Source organism: Aethina tumida, chromosome 3 (genome assembly GCF_024364675.1).
Source record: "Aethina tumida isolate Nest 87 chromosome 3, icAetTumi1.1, whole genome shotgun sequence".
In the NCBI taxonomy this organism is placed as follows: Eukaryota; Metazoa; Arthropoda; class Insecta; order Coleoptera; family Nitidulidae; genus Aethina; species Aethina tumida.
Window position 1 is genome coordinate 11,024,132 of NC_065437.1, and position 21,040 is coordinate 11,045,171.

The 21,040-nt window shown below is 27.9% G+C and overlaps 1 protein-coding gene across 1 annotated transcript in view; it reads right to left on the bottom strand.

Moving 5' to 3' along the window:
* LOC109604748 (ecdysone-induced protein 74EF) overlaps positions 1–21,040 on the bottom strand; it is a 194,849-nt gene that overhangs the window by 67,104 nt on the left and 106,705 nt on the right. The window lies entirely within an intron of this gene.

The window sequence follows — 21,040 nt, forward strand, 5'->3', positions numbered from 1 at the left end:
ATCCTCATAATTAAAACAAATATATGTTTTGTCGGACTTGACGAGCCATTACCATTTTTAAGTCCTGTTTAGTGTTTACCAAGTATTTCAGCCTTATTTGAACAGCATTAACCTTTCCACTCAACAAACACAACACGTTTTGTAAGTCTAGAATGGTCCCATTTCGAATATCTCCTAGCGACATCGCGATTACCGTAAACATTTTTAAAGGCTTTTCCTTATTTACAAAATTAAGCAACCTAAATTCAACTTAATTACACTACAATCCCAAGGTAAATTGCAGCGGATGGTGTTGTAACTGTTCGATTGTTAGAAGCGCAAGTGTACGAAAATTTGTGTTTTCCTTGGAAATTCGGGCGCGATTACATCTTGTTGATGAATTCATTAACCTTGTGTCAATAAAATGGTACAACCACTCCGTACATTTCTGTTTGAATTTAATTCAGATTTCACTTAGGCCTGATAAATATGCCAAAGCACATGAGACCTGGGCTCAACCACATGATTAATGCGTAAACGACATGGGATTGATATACACGGTTTATACTTGCCTCTTGATTTATTTACCGGTTTTATTTTAATAGAAATAATTAATGAAAATTACAAATTCCGTCGCAGTTTCACTAAATCATTTTTTTTTATTAAAACATCAAACAGCACACGTTGTTTATCAATTAATTAAAGCACAATTAATATTGTACATCAGAAATATTCGTGAATCGATTTGGATTGGGTCGTGCAGCCTTGGTGAGCCGTTGAAATCTACAATTGATTGTCAATTAATTTATTCGCAGACATTTTCTGGAACTGATAATGGCACGTTCCCAATTAAAATTAGTATTTCGCAACATGAAATTCGGTTCCGAATGAATCACTTCTCCATTGAAACGAATTATTCCGCTGCAACTTTTGATCATTTACATTTTTTGAGGACCTTTCCTTGTTTACATTGTTCGATCTTGGACAGTGGTAGGTTAATAAAACTTCAAGGTGATCACACGTAATGACCCAAATAAACATCAAAGCACTACTTTATTTAACTTGTGTCGGTTTGTATTTTTAATGTTTTAATGTTTTACAGCTTGTTAATGAAAGTAAATTTAAAATGGCTGATTTAAATAATTATTGTTTTTAATAGTATTTTGATGTAAACGGTATTACGTGATTATAACAGCTGGTTGAGGTTGATGATCATAAAGATATGATTTTATCGGTTTGTAGGAAAATATCAATGAATCGTCAATATTACAATTAAATAAAGTACTTTTTTAATATCAACCAAAAGTGACCATTAAAATATGGTGAAAACTCAATATAAATACTGCCACAACTAATTAATGATGGTGTTTTAGAAACTTATAAATGAATACAAAAAATTAAGGTCAAATAAGAATTTTTTATTAATTACTTCCTTAAACTGTAATAAAGTTAATTATTATATAATAGTTATTAGTTATATTATTTATATTAACAACATCTTATTTATTATTATTATTATTAGGAATTCATTTATTTACTCATTGTCAATAGTTTTCTTTTATAAATTTAATGAATAATGGTTAAAAAAATATACAATAAAGAAAGTGTCATTAAAATTATATTCTGTATCACATTGCAGAGGTTACATAGAAATTAAACTCTTTATAATTATATATAATAATATAATTGATACAGAATAAAAATTACTTTTTTTTTGTTTTTTAAACCTTTACAAAATGTTACTTTATAAAATTAATTACAACGCATTATTTATACCAAATAATTAAGAAATATTGAATACACAACATAACTGTGGAAGCTTCGTGATTATATTTATAAAATAAAATAAATAAAATTACTGTTCAATTAAAATTAATTTAATTTAAATTTAAAAAAAAATGAATAATAATAGATAATGTCTTAATTAATAAAAAAAACTTTTAATTTACCAATTAAATTTATAAAAATAAAAATTATTTGTTTCATGTTTGAAAATTAAGCTAATAAAAATAAAATTTGTCAAACAAAATTAAAAAAAAAAGCTTAAAAAATTCAAAATAACCAATTAAATTAAAATATTAAAATTATTTATTATCAAGCTAAATGCATAAAATTTAAATAATTAAGCTTAAAATTAAAAAAATATATTAATTTAAACTTACAAAATTGAATTAAATATAAATATTAAAATTATTAATTTAAATTAACAAAATATTAAAAAATAAACCTAAAAAATTAAAAAATGTTAAGTAAAATTAAAATTTTTCAAATTAATTAAAATAAAAATTTCTTTTAAAAAAGAAAATTATTAATTACTATTTATAAATTTTGAAAACTAAGTTAAAAAAATAATTTTACCAATAAAATAATAAATAAAATATAAATGGATAATAATTGATACAGCATAAAAATTACTTTTTTTGTTTTTCAAACCTCAATAAAATGTTACTATAGAAAATTAATTACAACGCATTATTTTCATCAAATATTGAACACACAACATAAATGAGGAAGCTTCGTGATTTAATTTACTAATTAATTAAAATTAACATTATTATTTTAAAAAAGAAAATTAATTACTATTTATAAATTTTGAAAACTAAGCTAAAAATATAATTTTACCAATTAAATAATAAATAAAATATAAAAATTACTTTTTTTTTGTTTTCTAAACCTCAACAAAATGTTACTATGGGCAATTAATTACAACGCATTATTTACATCAAATATTGAACACACAACATAACTGAGGAAGCTTCGTGATTATACTGATAAAATTAAAATTTACTAATTAATTAAAATTAAAATTATTATTTTAAATTAAAAATAAATAAATAATGATAGATAATAATTTACCAATTAATTAAAATAAAAGTTTAATTTATCATTTAACTTTATAAAAAGTTTCAAGTTTTAAAATTGTGCTAATAAATATATAATTTACCAATCAAAATTGAAAAAAATAAGCTCAAAATAACCTTTTAAACTAAAATCTTAAAATTATTTAAACTTAAAATTAAAAAAAAAATATATTAATTTAAATTTACAATATTAAATTAAATATAAATATTAAAATTATTGATTTAAAATAATAAAATTTTAAAAAATAAATCTAAAAAATTAAAAAATATTAAATGGATTTTTATTTTAATAAAAAAAAATTAATTAAAATACAAATTAAAATTTACTCATTAGATTTATAAAAAAAGAAAATTATTAATCACCATTTATAAATTTTGAAAATTAAGCTAATAATAATAAATAATTTTACCAATTAAATTAAACAAAATAAAATTATTGATTTAAAAAATTAAGGTTAAGAAATTTAAAATAATTATTAATTTTGAAAATTAAAACTAATAAATATTCAAAATAACCAACTAATAAATAAGAAAAATTAAAATTACTAATTTAAATTAGTAAAATTTAAAATAGTTTATAAAATAAAAAACATAAAATTAAGCGTAAAAATTAAATTGAACATAAAAATTTAAAATTAGCAGAAAATTAAAATCATTCATTAAAATTAAAACAAAGAGCTTTTACGAAAAGCTCAGACACTTTAAAAAGTACCAAATTTAGTGTTCATAAAATATTATTTTCATAAAGTTATCTAGATATATCTCAAAATTTTCGAATACTCAATAAATCATTTTTCAGTTTAAATGATCATTATAAACAACATAATCATTGAAGTTTACATTCATTCAATATGCCTTGGAGAACTTTTCATTATAATATTTTAATTCATCTTTGTAACGTAAAAAATTGTGAATATTTAATTCATTTTTAATAACATGAACATAATTTAGCAGTCTGAAGAAAATCAAAAAATTACCAAGACTTCGTGCTTCATGTTTAATTTATCAATTCAAGTTTTAAACAATTCATTTGCAATTATCTATTTGATGAATAATACCTCTGAGACCGGAGGCACGTAATAACCAATTTCAACCTTTCGGTACCGCATCCGCTTGTTTTTCGGACTCAAAACTCGGTCATACCGTTGCAAAACAGCCATAAAAAAATCGTTGATTGTCCTTCACGCGACAGCATAAAGCATATACAACGAGCGGTTGGTTGCTTGACTGGCAATAAATTATTATAGTTTTTATTTGGGTTGAGGCATTTACCTTGATGAAAAGTTATTATAAGAATTAAAGGAATTACTTTTTAGGTTAGGATTGTTTGCAAATATTAAGCGGACGTTTACATATGACATTTGGTTGTGCAACGCCGACCGACGTGCGTAGATTGGACACATGTTTTTTTTTACAATCGACTATTGATATACGAGCCGTATTTTACCGTATCAATTGGACAATTTTATTCGTATTTAATGCACCCAACAGCCTTGTACAAGTTTCTATTTCTTCTGTCTTATTTCAAATGCTTGAAATGGCGCTTTACTCTACCATTTTGTATATTAATGGTGTCATTAGTTCTTATCAAATATACTAGTTACGAAACTTTATGGCATGCCTGGTTTAAAATAATTTACCACAAGTTATGGCCGTAAGTTTAATTAGTGTTATATTCAAATTAACAAGTTTGCTACCGGATTTTGAGCATATCTGTTTAACTCTTAGGTCAAAAATGAATGTTTAATTTAAAACTCCAATGATTTTCAAAGACAGAAAATTAAAAACATGCTGCCAGGTGATTAGCTCACGATGGCGTAGTGCGAATGTGGTGCGGTACCCGCAATTGGTGCTGGTACTGGCTCTACGTATGGATGTGTGGTGCACCTTGACATGGTTATATGCCCGATTCGTCGAACGACGACGACAGCCGTGCGGGCACAAGCGCCAAGTCCGGCTTTTATACAATTACCTGCATGCCAAATCAAGTTAGATAAATTAGCAACGCAAGTTTAATCCCACTGCTAAACAATAATTCATTTTCCTGCAAAGATGACACCGGAACGCCACTACATTAATTACTGGTTATTGTTGTAATATTAACAATCGTTGAGGCTTATTCTTTTTTACAACGTGATTATCCTTCACAAAAACAATGTAATCATCTTATTGGCAATAAGATTTCAGAATTCCTTCCGTGTGTCTGTTAAACAAGTTCCTTTATTGACCAACAACCACGTCGCAATCCATTCATTGACTACTGGAATTGAACACACACATAATTTTCACACTTCGCTGGGTCCGTAGGTCAGCCGACACGTCCGATCATCACCATTTTTTTTATTGGATTCGTTTTATTCAAAACGCCGCACTTATCGGGATTAATTGACTGTGAAATTATTCCTTGTTAATGTGGCAATCACGTAGATGATTTTATTATTTCATTAGGAAATGGCATGTACTCATTAAGCGGTTGATGTGGGAAGATGCGACAATGTGGGAAAATAGAACAAGAAACAGAAGTAATCTGATTTTATCCTTACTTAACTCCATACCTAATAAATAAAATGTCAAAATTTGCATGCTAAATGAAGAACTAGATAAATTCTAAGGTTCCTTGAAATTGTCTGACAAACAAATTTACCTCGATCATTCTTTTTATCCCATTTTGTTGTAGCAAAAATATTTGCGGTTTCGCTAAGTTGATTTACCCAGGTAAGAATATGAATAATGTAATGGCAGCTACGTTACGATCGTAGCGTATGCGGTTTTTCCTTTTTATTTGGGTCGAAGCGTTCACCTTGATGTGTTTCTATCAATTGAATAAAAAATTAATTAATATGTCACGATACAAGTGGATAAACAATACTATTATAGTGTTGCTAAACTGGAACTCTGAATAACTTGTGGCACTTCAATGGAAACTATTCTGAAAAGCATCACACCACATATTTTCTAAATTTGGAAAAATAAATAAATAGTCTTCTTTTGTACACTACTTTGAATTATTAAGTAGTGCATAAAATAAATTTAAATAAAGTGTCTGATTTAATTAATTTCACTTTTTATTTTAATTATACAGATGAAAAATATACTTTTTAAATAATTTTTTATGAAAATATTTATGATTAATCTCTATTTAATTAATTATATTGACAGTTATATATTTATATATTTACAACTATAATTTAAATGGTGTATAATAATATATATATATATATATATATATATATATATATATATATATATATATATATATATATATATACATATATAAATAAAATTAGAATAATAATAATAATAATAATAATAATAATAATATATATAAAAGTATGAATTTATTTTTTTAATTGTAATTAAAAAATTCCATATTCAATTAATTTAGGTTTTATTTTCATAAATTATAATTAATAAAACTTAAAATTATTAAATTTTATTTTCTTAAATTAGAATAAATAAAACTTAAAATAAAGCTTTTACTTATATATTTAGATTTTGTTTTGTTATATTATAATTAATTAAACTTAAAATGAAGCTTTTAGTTATTTATAAATTTAATATTGAATTTTAGTTAAAATAAGTTTTTTTAAATTAATTATTCAGATTTTATTTTCTTAAATTTTAATTAATAAAACTTAAAATGAAGCTTTTACTTAGATATGAATTTCTTGATAAAATCATTTTTTTATATTTTATTAATTTAGATTCTACTTTCTTAATCTATAAGTAATAAAACTTTTACTTATACATTTATTATTGAATTTTAGTTCAAATCATTTTTTTAATTTATTTAGATTTTGTTTTCTTAAATTATGATTAATTAAACTTAAAATGAAGTGTTTACTTACATGTTTAATATTTATTTTCAGATAAAAACATTTTTTCAAATTATTATAATTAATTCAGATTTTATCTTAAATTTTAATTAATAAAACTTAAAATAAAGCTTTTCCTTATATATTTAATATTTAATTTTAGATAAAACCATTTTTTCTTAAATTATAATTAATAAAACCTAAAATGAAGCTTTTGCTTACATATTAATATAAAATTTCAAATAAAATCATTTTTTTCCAATAAATCAATTCAGATTTTAATGAATAAAACAAAATGAATCTGTTACTTATATATTTAATATCGAATTTTAAATTAAATTATTTTTTAATTAATTAATTCAGATTTTATTTACATAAAATATAATGAATAAAACATAAAATTATATATTTAATCATATTTTAGGTAAAATCGTTTTTCCTTCTTCAATTAATTTTTATTTGATTTTCTTAAATTATAATTATTATTATTATTCCTTTTTTTCAATTTTTTTGATAATAAATTTTAACCCTGCATATTTGTAATAAATAATAATATTCAAATAAAAGTTCAGTTTTATATTTTACTATAAAAAAGCTACATTCAACTTATTGAAGGCACTTAAAAAATAATTAAACATTTTTATTGAATTTTGTTTCTATAATTAAGTCTAATAAAACACAGCAGAAGGTTACCTTTGAAGTTTCTTATTTTCAGTAAATTAACAGATCCAACTTTGTAACAAAATACCTTTTGTATTACCTACTTTATCAGATTGTTTACCGTCGTCGCTAACGTACCGAGTTATGTATATTAAAACCCCATAAAAAACACGAATCTGGGACCGGCATAATTTCGTAAATCTGAATTAAATAAGAGCCAATATTTGTGGAAGGCGACCTTGTTCCTTATCCTTTTGCGAAAGACACAGAGAGACAAGTGAGTAAGCACAATTTCGGGCTGTAGACAGACGAAAAAAAATACCGGAGTCTCGAAGTGAATTTTAAATGTTGGGCAAACAGAATACAGAAGTGAGACTACTGTTGTGCAAACATTGCCCTCAAAAATACACACCGTGCCGCGGAGGCTTTAATCGAATCGATTCGAAATTTTCGGATCTTAATTAATTAGGGCGTGTAAATAGATGGTTTATTTAGTATGAATATTTCAGGATAAGTAAGCAGATATCGAGAAGATTCAATATAAATTTTTTTATTCAGGAAAATTGTAAGTTAGCAACAAGTTCTTTTGGTTTTTATTTAATTTTTGGGGCCCTATTTTGTTTAATAATGTTTACTAAAACGGCAAATGTGCACAAATTTACATTTTTTAATGCAAATTAGTTTTCTAAATCAGAATCAATATTTTCCTTTACATCATAAGGACCCTTTTAAATTAAAAACGTGTTTTCTTTAAGGAACTCCCGAACAAACAAAATTTTCCGCAGTATTTTCGCAAGCGCTGACGCACGAACACGAAGCATTATTGTAAAAACATGTGAAAGAAAGGGGAATTGGCCGAGTAAAGCGATGGCGAAGCGCAACAAGGCGAACAGACAAGAAAAACCTGAACCGTATTAAAATTATCCGTGTCGCGGTAGAAAGTGAAATTGCTCTGTGACGCGAAGCGGCGCTTTTCCCTTTCGTACGCTTTTCGTGGCGCCAGGGTCGGCCCTCTTGCCAAACGAAAGCGAAAACAAAATGGGTTCGAGAGGAGACGAGAGAACACTCTCGATTTCTTACTGTTGTCCGATTTTTTCATGCTAAATCTTTTTGTTATATTCTGAATAGATTAACAAGGAAACCTTTTTGGAATATACACAGTACAAAGTAAATTACTGAAAAATTATTGAAAAAACATTAACACATATTTTTAATGATTAAATTTAATTAACTAAAAATATTATAATTAAAGTAATCAAGTCGAACATTTTAATGACTTTAGAAAACATGGAAATACAACCATAAAACCCATAAAGGTAAGTCAAAATGATTAATTCCATCAACATCAATAAATACAGAGTGTTTAAAATAAATAATCGATGCGATGGAAACGTTAACTTTTTGTTCTCGTGGTTAAATGGTACGGGACATGCGCCTGCCTACCTCAACCCAGAGACGCTTGTCGCCGGGACGCCCGTCTGTCGCCAGCGTCGCTTTCCCTTTCCGCATTCGCCGCCCGCACCCCGTACGGCCGCAGCCGCCGCCGGCTTTTCCGGCTATGCCCCCAACGTCGTTCTCTCTGTTTGACACTTTCAAATTTCGGATTTTGCGTCTCTGTTTCGGATTGGGATGGTGGGATCGATGGCAACTTCCACGGCATACATGGTGTGTCGTGCGTGTGTCCGTTGATTAATGTTCCGTGCATAAAATATTACTGAATGGGTAACCAAGTTTTCCACACAGGAAATTTATTTTCGTTCGTTCCAACGGATTGGATAAAATTCTGGGTTCTAGATAGGGAAGTCTGGGAAAATTATTATTCAAGTTCTTTTAGGCAATTTTGTACATTTTTATATATTTTTTATACATTTTTATTCTTTTTTACAATTTTGTATATTTTTTATACATTATCTTTATTAAATATTTTGCCTTTTATACAATTTTGTACATTTTTTATAATATTTTATACTTTTTTAGAAATCTTTTTTACAATTTTACACATTTTTTATATATTTTTATTCCTTTTTACAATTTTGTACACTTTTTAAATATTTTATGTAGTTTTATGTATGTTATACAGTATTAAACAAAAAGATGATATGTTAAAAATTTCACAACTCTGTATCTTATTGAAAACAGTTAGAACAAGCATTGATATATATTTTATACAATTTTGTACATTTTTTATAATACTTTTTATGCAGTTTATATATTATTTTACTTATTTTGTACGTAATGTACATAATTTTACACACTTTTTAAATATTTTATTCAGTTTTTTGAATATGTTATACAATATTAAACAAAAAAAATGATTTTTTGAACATTTTACCACTCTGTATCTTATTTAAGACGATAAGAACAAGCACTGACACACACACACACACATATATATATATATATTTAAAATGAACCCAAAAGTCTCCCCCTTAAATATTTTACCTTTTATACAATTTTGTACATTTTTTATAATATATTATATTTTTTTAGATATCTTTTTTACAATTTTACACATTTTTTATATATTTTATAATTTACATATCTTTTATACATTTTTTGTATATTTTTTATACAATACAACTTTATGTATTATATATATATATATATATATATATATGTATATTATACAATTTTATATGAACAAATAATTTTTTGAAAATTCTCCCACCATGTATCTCAAAATTTAAGTCGGTTAGGACATACACACATTGATTTTATTTTTAATGAAGTCTGGAATCGCATATTTTCATACTTTTAAAACACCCTATACAATTTGTGATACATTAAAGAATCTATATCTGAAGAGAAATAGGAACGAAAAATATGAGTTAGGAAGTTTTTAAGGAAACATTTCCTTGATCCGTTTCTGCGTATTCGTTAATTCAGGAAGTTTCAAAGTTTTCCGTTGTGCCGGCCAAACCGACAGATTAATTCGGATGCGAGGACCGAAAACCTTTTCCATCCCGACTTTATTGACAATCATAAAACGAAAATGTCGACGGGGGAAGCCCACCTGAACCTCTGTCGACGAATATAATGGCCATAAAGCCGACGTGATACTAAAATTTAATCGTGTCAATATAAACTCGGGGCTTCGACATTTCCAATTGCTATTATCGAATTTCAAAAGAAAAAAGAAACAGGACTGTGGTGAGGATATTACAAATTATTTTTATCCAGATATACAATATAATAATGGAACAGCCTTGAGGAATATTTTTTATGGTTTAAATGATTGAGGCGTTTTTATTTGTAAGTTTATATTATGTAATTTCTATCTTTTTCTCCGTGTTGAAATTACAGTTTACAGATAATCCATAAATCCTGACCTATAAATGTAATTAACGATGACTTCATCGCCACTCAACAATTTATAATAACACAATTGTTTAAAAAACATTAATATCAGGCAGCCATTTAATTAATAATATTACCATAATACCTATTATAATATTATGTACGTTGTGTAACAATTAAATAAATATCGAAGGGTGTTTCCAGTTTATAACGTGGTCATAAAAAAGACATTACACACGATCCATATTGAACAAAAAACAAAATTGCTTCTTTGTGGTTTAATCCACAGCAGCTACGAAATCCCGATTTAAATTGTCCCATTCACCTGACTCCTGGTGATTCCCGGTAACAGAGGGAACTGGCCCACGCACCGTACGGGATATATGAGAAAAAGCAATTTCCATGGTGTAAAGCGAAATTACATCAAAGTAAGTCGGGAGTTTTTCAGGTCGGTTTAATTAACCTCCATCTGAAAACGCCTGAAAATATGAAACTTCTTCTGTACGTGTACGTATCATAAAGCCAAGGCCGTTGCGCTAATACACGTCGTGCCGCCGGCAATTCTGGAACGGTCTTTTTTCCAGCTGTTTGTTTCTTTTGTTCGCGACACGAGAGTCTGATGACAGAAAAAAAATCTAATAAACGGAAGTAATTGGACGAAAAGGGCCGTTGTCATGTTGGAAGAAAAATCGTTACTGGCCTGTTATGTTGTGTCTGTCCCAAACATAATAATAACATTACGTTCATGTGGTAGCTAAAAGCCCATTAGTTGTTACAAAAACTTGGCCTAACTAAGTTTTTTGGTAAAAATTATTTGACAGTTCGCAAACTTTACATTACTTGTAGGATGTGGCTAAAATTTAGTTATTTAAATGAGGCAACTTCAATTTCAAACACTAATTGTATTTTGCGCCTAAAACTAATTCCTTAACTTCTTTGGAGGCGTGTTTATCCGATGAATACAAAATTGGCAATACCGAGTTCTGAAAATTATTGTAATTTTTGCAAATTATAAATATCTTTTGTAAATTTTATGAAACGTACATCTTTATTTCAAACATAAATGTTGGAAACGAGTAGTCTCGAGTACCATTTCAAAATTAAACAAGTGTAATTCGATGTCTCAACACATTTTAGTCCCCATAGAAACCGGAGATGAATGAGACATTGAAAAAGCCACTTCGTCCAATAAGACGTACATAAGTGATGGAATTCTGGGCGAAATGGAGATTTTATTCGCGTCATGAATTTATTATTATGTAGTTGTCGTGTGAGGCGATCCGACTCCATCTGTTTTATGCGATTGTTATTTGAATTTTGTTCCAGAAACATCTTAAAATTACTACTGATATGATTTTGTCTCGTGTTTTATTACTTGTTCTTTTATTGTCGCAAAGGACATGCTCGTATATTTAAATGCTGTTGAAATTTGTATTTATGCTGGAAAAGAGGACTGGGTGCGTTTTATTATGGTACTTATGAATGCACAAAAAGATGATGTGAAAGTAAAAAAATACTTGGGTTATTTTCCAACACCTAAATTTTATGTTATTATTTAAATTTTAACATTTGATTTCTAGATACCAAAAATGGTGGATGCGCAGATTTTCAAATAACACAAAAAAATTAAAGTTGGCAGTTGTAGAGACTGCCGATAGAAGTTAAAACTTAGAACGTTTAGTATTAAAATTTGAAAATTCATAATGTTTGAATTAACTTTATCAACATCAATCTAGTTTCCACATCTATTGACACTCCGAGCAACAATTGTATGCATGTTTATATGGTTTTTTATTATTTAAATATATTACGGGCTGTACAAGATCATGACAAAATATAAATACAATTTAATTGAAATAACAATTAATATACAATCATATTATTTAAGGATAGTATTTGTATTTACTTAAATTTCAATGTACTTGATTTTTAACATTATTTTAATTGTTCGCATCATTCTCATCATTAATTTCAACAATACTTAGACTTTTTGTATTTTCAATTATTTCATTTTGTTCTAAAAAAGATACAATAGGCTTATGGTAACTAAAGTAAAAAATGAAAATGTTTGATTCAAATTTATCTAAGTATCGCGTAAAAGCGACATCGATTGTCGTAGTACTGAGTTTTCGATCATTGGACATATTTAAATAATTTTTTCACTAAGTCCATTCAATTTCACTTATAAGATATACACAACACTATATGTCAACTGTATAGTTACAGATATACTGCTATAACCATGTCGGTGACGCGAACGCACGAGATTTCACCTATCCAAAATGAGTCTAAGGCGTACAGCACACTGCGCGTGCGCCAGTCATGAGCATGAAGAAGTTTTCACTTCTAAAAATACATTAAATCTATTATAATTTGTTAGGGAAGGTTAATTTTCAGTTTACACACTTTTGTTAACGGTATAAAAAAACGAGTATGTTTTACTTTTGGTTAATAAACATTCCCCCTTCGATTGGTAAAAGAATTGGGCGCTGATTTTTTCCTTGAAAGAATATCAGAAATAAAGATGATCCTGAAAATTTCGAATATTTCTGTATAGAGATTCCTTTCATACGACATTCTCCTCTATGAACCTTCCACTTTCAAAACAGTAACATATTAACGTCAAACTCATTTCCGGCTTAGCTGGAGGCCTTTAACGAAACCACTGCATTAGTAAAGTTTTACCTGATTTCAAAATTCTCCCAAATGTACAGTTGTAACTCACCCTCTAGCTCCGGAATTTTATTCTTAAGGTCTAGTTTACCGGGTACCTCTTGAATCGCGACAGCATGTCGGTGACGCGAACCCATAAGATTTTTCCCTACCAAAAAGTGCTCAACGCAGCTAAAGAAGTTTTCACTTCAAAAAATAATACCTATAAAACTTTTCCTTAATGTTTGTTATTATTTTATATATAATTACTGACAATGAAAAAAGATAATTTTTTGAAATACCTCGTATAATATTATATGTCTGCTAAATATCAGTTTTTTTGTAGATATTTAATTACCAAACAATAGTTATATAATATATAATTAATCTAAACTTTGTATAAACTTGTTATAAAATAATTATGATCGAGAAACAGTATTCTAAAATATTCCAACTAGTCTGTGTAATTGGTGGTGAATTTGCTATGACGTCTGATCCCACCGCTTCCTCTGAAAAGACGCTGAAACGGGTTGCGGTGACTCAAATTGTTTCCTTGAACTTGGAGCCGAAACCTTCAGGATTAAATCAGGCAACTGCTAGACTGGGTGGCGTTCGCCTCCAATTAAATTTACTTGGAGGTCGTTGCTATATTATTAGACATATCATTTTTCCAACAGACTTATTTTCATATATTCTGAGTGCTAAATATGTTGGAGTAAGCTTAAAAGATTACAGCCACAAATATATCTATGTAGTAATGTTGAGAATGAGGAATATTTTTATAGATTTTATAGTTAATGAATTAAACTTTCAGTTGAGACACAAACAATTTTTTATACAAAAATTCGATTCAATTATTTGACATAATCGAATAAAAAATGCAGAAATTGCTTGTTAAGCCGTACAATCCCCATCGTTAAAACTTTATGGTTCATTTTCCCGATGAAACCTGTTTATGGCACATCGTTTATTCAATCAAATTCCATTACGCGTCGTCTGACAACTTTGTGGTGAAAAAAATCGGCTCGTTAAGAATTTTCCTGGATCCGACCCAGACGCCGCGCCGCCCGTCATAAATAACCGCCGCCGTGCCGCTGCCGGTTCGTGATTGGCGGGCGGACGTAAATAACGAGGCGTCGGCGGTAGGGAGACGTAGGAGACGGCCCACCCCGGGTACCCTCTCCCGGCCGAAAAGGGAAAGTCCGCGTCGAGAGCGAAAGCGACGGCCATCGATCGCCGCCACCGCCGCCGCCGCCGCCACCGACGCCCGTCTGGAACGCTACCGCCTCTCGCCGGGTTCGTCGCGCGAAGTTCAAGGTGGCCGCCGATCGAACCTAAACGGATTTGCACAATTTGCCCCGTCCGAGGAAACTGATGGCTACGAATTTGTCTGCGATGGGAATCCCACCAGATACCCTTTTTTAATCCAGTAAAATTGATTTAATTACTGATGAAAGCAAATTTAGGTTCATGTCTGGCATATTAATCAACATAAGTGTTAATGGGTAATACACAATTTCATTACATTTTGTCAAAATTCAGACGTCAATGTAAAATTATTAATTAATTAAGAAATTTGATGTGAATTATCTGACGGACGCTGTGACAAAAGGTCGAAATTCCCCACATACTACGAAGTGACCGACCCACTTGGAGTAAGTTATCCGAAATATTTTGTATCGACCCCCGAAGGCCGAAAGGACAGAAATGGGAAAGGATTAGCCTTCACGGGGTTGATGAAGGTCTCGGTCCCGACAGACTGGAAATCTTCGGGTAAGTTTCCTTCAGGACGGATTATTGCTTCGTAAGAGTTTACTTTATCAGAGGATTATCCTGTCGCTACAGCAACAAATTATTTACAAGGGTTTTGCGCAGAGGGTCCCCTAAAATCTGGATACCGCAGATACAGATAGATAATATCTGTGGTGGTACAATAAATAATACCTTCGGACAGATTGTTGAATATTTTATCTCCTGATATTTGAACATTGTTTTTAAATTTTTGATTAAAATTTATCTCTCAGCGTGTGTTATACAAACAATATTTTATTCTAAATATTCACTGCTATTAATAGAAAATCCTTGGCAGTGAAATGGTTAGATAAATATTTTAATTTTAAATGTACATATTGTAAGTATGCATAATAAACAACTTACATCAGTTACATTAAAGTATTTAAGTTTTATCGATGTGTTGCCCATTTATAAAAAAAGTAATAATAAAATACATTACATTGCTGATAGAGGATTATTATAGCAATTTGGGTCCCGAAAATTCGAAACGATAAGAAAAAATGTCTATAATAAAATAATGGCAAAGCCATTATGGATGTCGTGCCCTTTCGAAATTCATGAAAAATGCTTCCGGCTTATACATACGACATAGGACCAGAATTTATTAAGGATTTCCATAAAACGACATTAATAATAGATTAATAAATCATATGCTGTTGGAAAATAAAAAAATGTATGCTCTACCAAACATAATTTAGATGTACATCTGTATGTGGACGATCTAAATATTAAAAAGTTATTTATATTCTTACAATTACTTTACAGTTTAGAAGTACAATAATTTGGAAATTATTATTACAAATTAATCTAAAATTTAAATAATTTTATTATTAAATTATTTAAAAGGCTATTAAAATAATAAGCAAACAAAATTAAAAAAAAAAACAATTAATAATAATAATTCATCTTAGTCATTAAAGTTCAAGTAATATTTTAGAATTTAGAAACTAAATTATTTATAACTTATTTTTACATGGGTCGGTCATATTTCTTATAATACATTTAAATTAAAAAAAAATTAACTAAATTAAATTAACTAAAATCTATATTTTTATATTTTGATAAATATTTTGTATATTTTTATACATTTTTATGTATCTTTATTTTTGTATGTAAAAATTCGAAATATATAAAATTTTATTAAAGTTATATAAAAAATATATAAAACATTTTTTAAATTTATATATAAAAATATAAAAAATTGTAAAAATATATACGAGTTATATAATAAATATGTATAAAATTGTATAAAAAATATACATTTTTATATATTTTATAATATTTTTTATATATTTTCATATACTTTTGATGCAATTTTAAACCTTAAAAAATATATGAAAAATGTATAAAATTTAAAAAAAATTATAAAAATATATAAGACTGTTCAGAAGATAAGTAAAAAATGCAAAAAATTGTATATAATTGTGAAATATGTATTTTTTATACAAATATAGTATATTATTAATTTTATATATTTTCATATTTTATATAAGTAATAATAAAATTCTATAAAAGATATATAAAAAATGTACAAAATTGTAAAAGCAATATGTAAAATATATAAAAATCATGAAAAACATGTTATGTATATATAAATAGACAAAAGATATACAATATATAAAAATATACATAAAATAATTAAAAAATATATGAAAATTATGTAGAAAAAAATAAAAAAATTGCATAAAAATATATATAACATATGTTATACAAAGTAGTATAAGCAATATATAAAAATATGCATACAATATATAAAAAATATATGTAAATTATGTAGAAAAAATATAAAAAATATATACAAAATTGTGAAAAAATATACAAGTATACGTACAATATTGTTCAAAAAATTTATGAAATTGTAGAAAGACAGGTATAAAAAATATTCAAAGTAGTGTAAGCAGTATATAAAAATATACATAAATATATGAAAATTATGTAGAAAAATATAAAAAATATTGAAAAAGTGTGAAAAAATATACAATATTGTTAAGAAAATTTATAAAATTGTAGAAAGAATTGTATAAAAAATATACAAAACTGCATAAAAATATATAAAAAATATACAAAGTTATATAAACAATATATAAAAATATACATACAATATATAAAAAACATAAAAATATATGAAAATTATGTAGAAAAATATAAAAAATATATAAAATTGTGAAAAAATATACAATATTTTTAAGAAAATTTATAAAATTGTAGAAAGAATTGTATAAAAATATACAAAGTTATTCATAAGTCAATATATAAAAATATACAAAATAAAATTGTGAAAAAATATACAAGTACGTGTACAATATTGTTCAGAAAATTTATAAAATTCTTTATATTTTTATGTTTTATATAAATATGTATTTTTATATAGTTTTTAGGTATGTTTGACGTTTCTTACAAACATAAACCCAAAGAGTAAACTCGCAAGCAAATCAACTTCCTTATACTAATAGTTTGACATAAGTTCACAGGAACGTGGAAGGATAACAGAAGTGAACGTTTAATTAAATCAGGTTCACATCCTTGTTGCCGTGTACCCACCGCATAAGTTTGTCGAGTACGTGAGCCGCATATCGATTTTCCCCAACCACAGTGAACAGGTCCCGGGGTCTCTCCCGATATACACGTATATTGTTTTTTTGTGTCGTTCCGCCGACAACCCGACATCCGAATGTTTCGCCGTTTTTCGGGGCGACCGTGTCGTCGTCGGCCGGAATGAAAACACACACAACCACCGCCCCCATGAAGTTCCGACGCAAAAATTAATGGTCGCTTGTCTGTCAGCGGTCCCTGGAAACGCTGGAAACGGGGAATTTCGGTGCGATGGTCACGAACGTTTGTTTTTTTCGTGTTACCCGGTCGTTGCATGTCGATGCTTAGATAAGGAGGTCGTAAAAAATTGCAGTAATATATGGAAAGTCATTTCCTTTGTTTCCAGTATTGGGTAGGGAGTTTTACGACGAACCAACAGGAATGAAGTTCGTACGTAACCGAGGGGGGATCATTTTTATGTAAATTAAATGTGTCGCAGAAAAAGCCGGGGGAAAGATTTTGACAGAATTTGCATTTCAGCCGCTTAAAAAATCAAACCTGTTAACAAACGTTCAACGTTACGTTCTATTTGCGAATTTCGAAGGCGTCCGGGACCATCAAAACCGAATTACACCTGTTCGCATACCGACTGCCGAATTTAAATGAATGCAAATTCCGTGTCGTGCCCGCCCGATAGTATTCCTGCAGGACCCCGATTCCAACGGCCGCGAAAAGGGTTTACAGGTAGAGGTATAATCTGCATAATCGAGGCTACGCAAGCTGTTAAATTGGAATTAGCTAATAAAACTCGGAGATTGTTGAGCGTTGATTGAAATTGGGAGAGTACAACGATACAACTATAATTTTACGTCTCAAATCTTAAATCTGTATAATTTAATACACACACATTTGGGTAACCGACCTAAAATTCTTTGTTGAATCAACACATTAAAGCATAAGATTCGCCTGAACACATACAGGTAAATGTAAATACAAGCAGGAACATGAGTGATAAAAGCAGATTGCTGCCAGTTTTAAGCCGCACACAATGTATTCCCGGTGTATTTTGCCATAACATACCGACCGCAAAAAGCAGTAGCGTTATTTGCTCATACGCCCGAAACAAGGCAACATACAAAACCCCCATAAATAAATGAAGTTGTTTTAGTCTTATTCAGAGAGACCAGCATCGATTCCACATAAACGTAAACGTTCATTTTAGATTGTTTCGGCGGGCCCGATCCCTCGGCCTGGGTCTTTATGTTTGTTTATTTCATTAACTTTTATTGCCATCTAATTCACTTTATATGCGGTTGGGTCGACGGCTGGAATAGTCTTGGGTACGTCTGAACGGTGTATCCGTCCGTGTTGAGATAACGTAAAACGGATAAATTTGCTTAAAAATTGTTTATTTGCGGGATAACGGGTTTAGTAGTCTTTACTGTCCAATAAACGAAGATCGCCAATTTTGTACAGACGTTGAATCCTATTATTTCAAATAAGTCACGAATAAAACTCTACTAAAAATTATTTTTTTTTTAATTTTTTCCGCATTTCTTGAACCCTTTAGTATTTTTTCAAAATACTATTTCTCAATAATTTTAATATTAAACTTTGTGAAAATGTAGATTAATAATATTAACAAGAAAATTTAAAACCGGCCTTAATAAATAAAATTTGTCAATAATTTGAAAATTTTATTTCAACAATTTTTAGAAATAAAATTAATAGACTACAATCAAAGTAACAACTGAAGTAATATTATTATAAAATTAAAGTTATTACATTTTTAGGCTCAAAGAATAAAATTTTTAAAATAATTTTCGTATTTTTGGAGCCCCCTATTTATTTTTCAAAAGAATATTACTGATTAATTTAATATTATTCGATGTATAAATATATTAGCAAATAATTTTTAAAATATAAATATACGATATAAATATATAAAATCTTAAAAATTTGTTTTATATTAATCCCAAATACAGAATATAGACTATATTTAAAGTAACAACTAAAATTATGTTATTATAAAATGAAATTTGAGTTATCAAAATTAATATATAAAAAAATTCTTGTATTTTTGGAACATTTTATTAATGTATCATAACTAATGAATAATTTAGTTATATAGATAAATAATATTAATACAAAAATTCAAAAATAATACGTAATAATTAACATCTACCAATAATTTAGAATTTACAAAATTTTATTTTTCAACACTTTTAGAATATAATTTATAAATATAAAATGTCAATAATTGGGAAATGATCAAACTTTAAATTTAAAAAATTCGATTTATAATGGTCTAAAAACATATTTTTTTTGCAATCTAAACAGATTCAAAAAATTTTTGGAGCACTGTTGATACAGAATTAATATTCTTGAAAACATTATTAATCTTTAATTATTAAATTTATTGTATAAATGTAGATAAATAATGACAACAATTTGAAAATTAACAAATTATATTTCTAAACAATTTTTCAGAATAAAATTCAAATAATTCGTTGTATAATAATCTGAAATCTACAAGACATAGGAAATTTTTGAAGTAACAAGTAAAATTATATTATTATGAAATGATAAAATTTATGATATTAAAATAGAAAATTTGAAATTATTAGACTCAAAAAATAGATTTTTAAAAATAATTCCCGTATTTTGTCCTTTTCAATGCATTATTCATTAATCTACAGATGTTTCTATACACTTCTTAGATTATTATGTAAATAAAATGTAGAAAAATAGATTAAAAATATATCATTATTTTGTCAAACGTTCTATAAAAACAGTCCAAAGCAATATTCTATTCTTGGCTATAAATTGAAAGATAAACTTATGAATATGTAATGTACAACGTAAAACCCCATTGTACTGGGTTATTTCAACTACACCACAACCTGTTAGAGTTTCCAAGGATTCTACTGCCGGTTCATGTTATCCTGATAAGTCGACTTACTTCCTGCAACAGGTATTATTTCTCTGAAGCAGTCTCGTTCAGGTGAAAACAAATATTGATCTAAATATTGAAAATTAACAATCATTTCTAAAGGTATTTGAAATAGAAATACATTTCTAGGATTATAATAATTATGTATAATTTTTTAACGATCATTTAGAATTTTATGCTAGAAGTTTTATAGCTGAACAAATTAAAATTGACGGTTCGACACGAAAAAATCAAAACCGCCCGAACGAAATAAACTGGCACATGACAGATTATTAACGGTCGTCGTAAACTTCCCGAAAACAGTTTCTGACGGCGCAAAGGCCCTCTGCGAAAACACCCTCGGGGACAGCTAGCAACTTTGCCAGTATGTTCGCAGAAATTCGCCCGGCGAATGTCGACAGGGAATTTTCGGCTTCTATGCGGATTACAAGGCCCCAAAAGATCTCTACCAAGTCGTCAAAGTTGAAATTAAATACGGGACGGAATTAAACATTTCG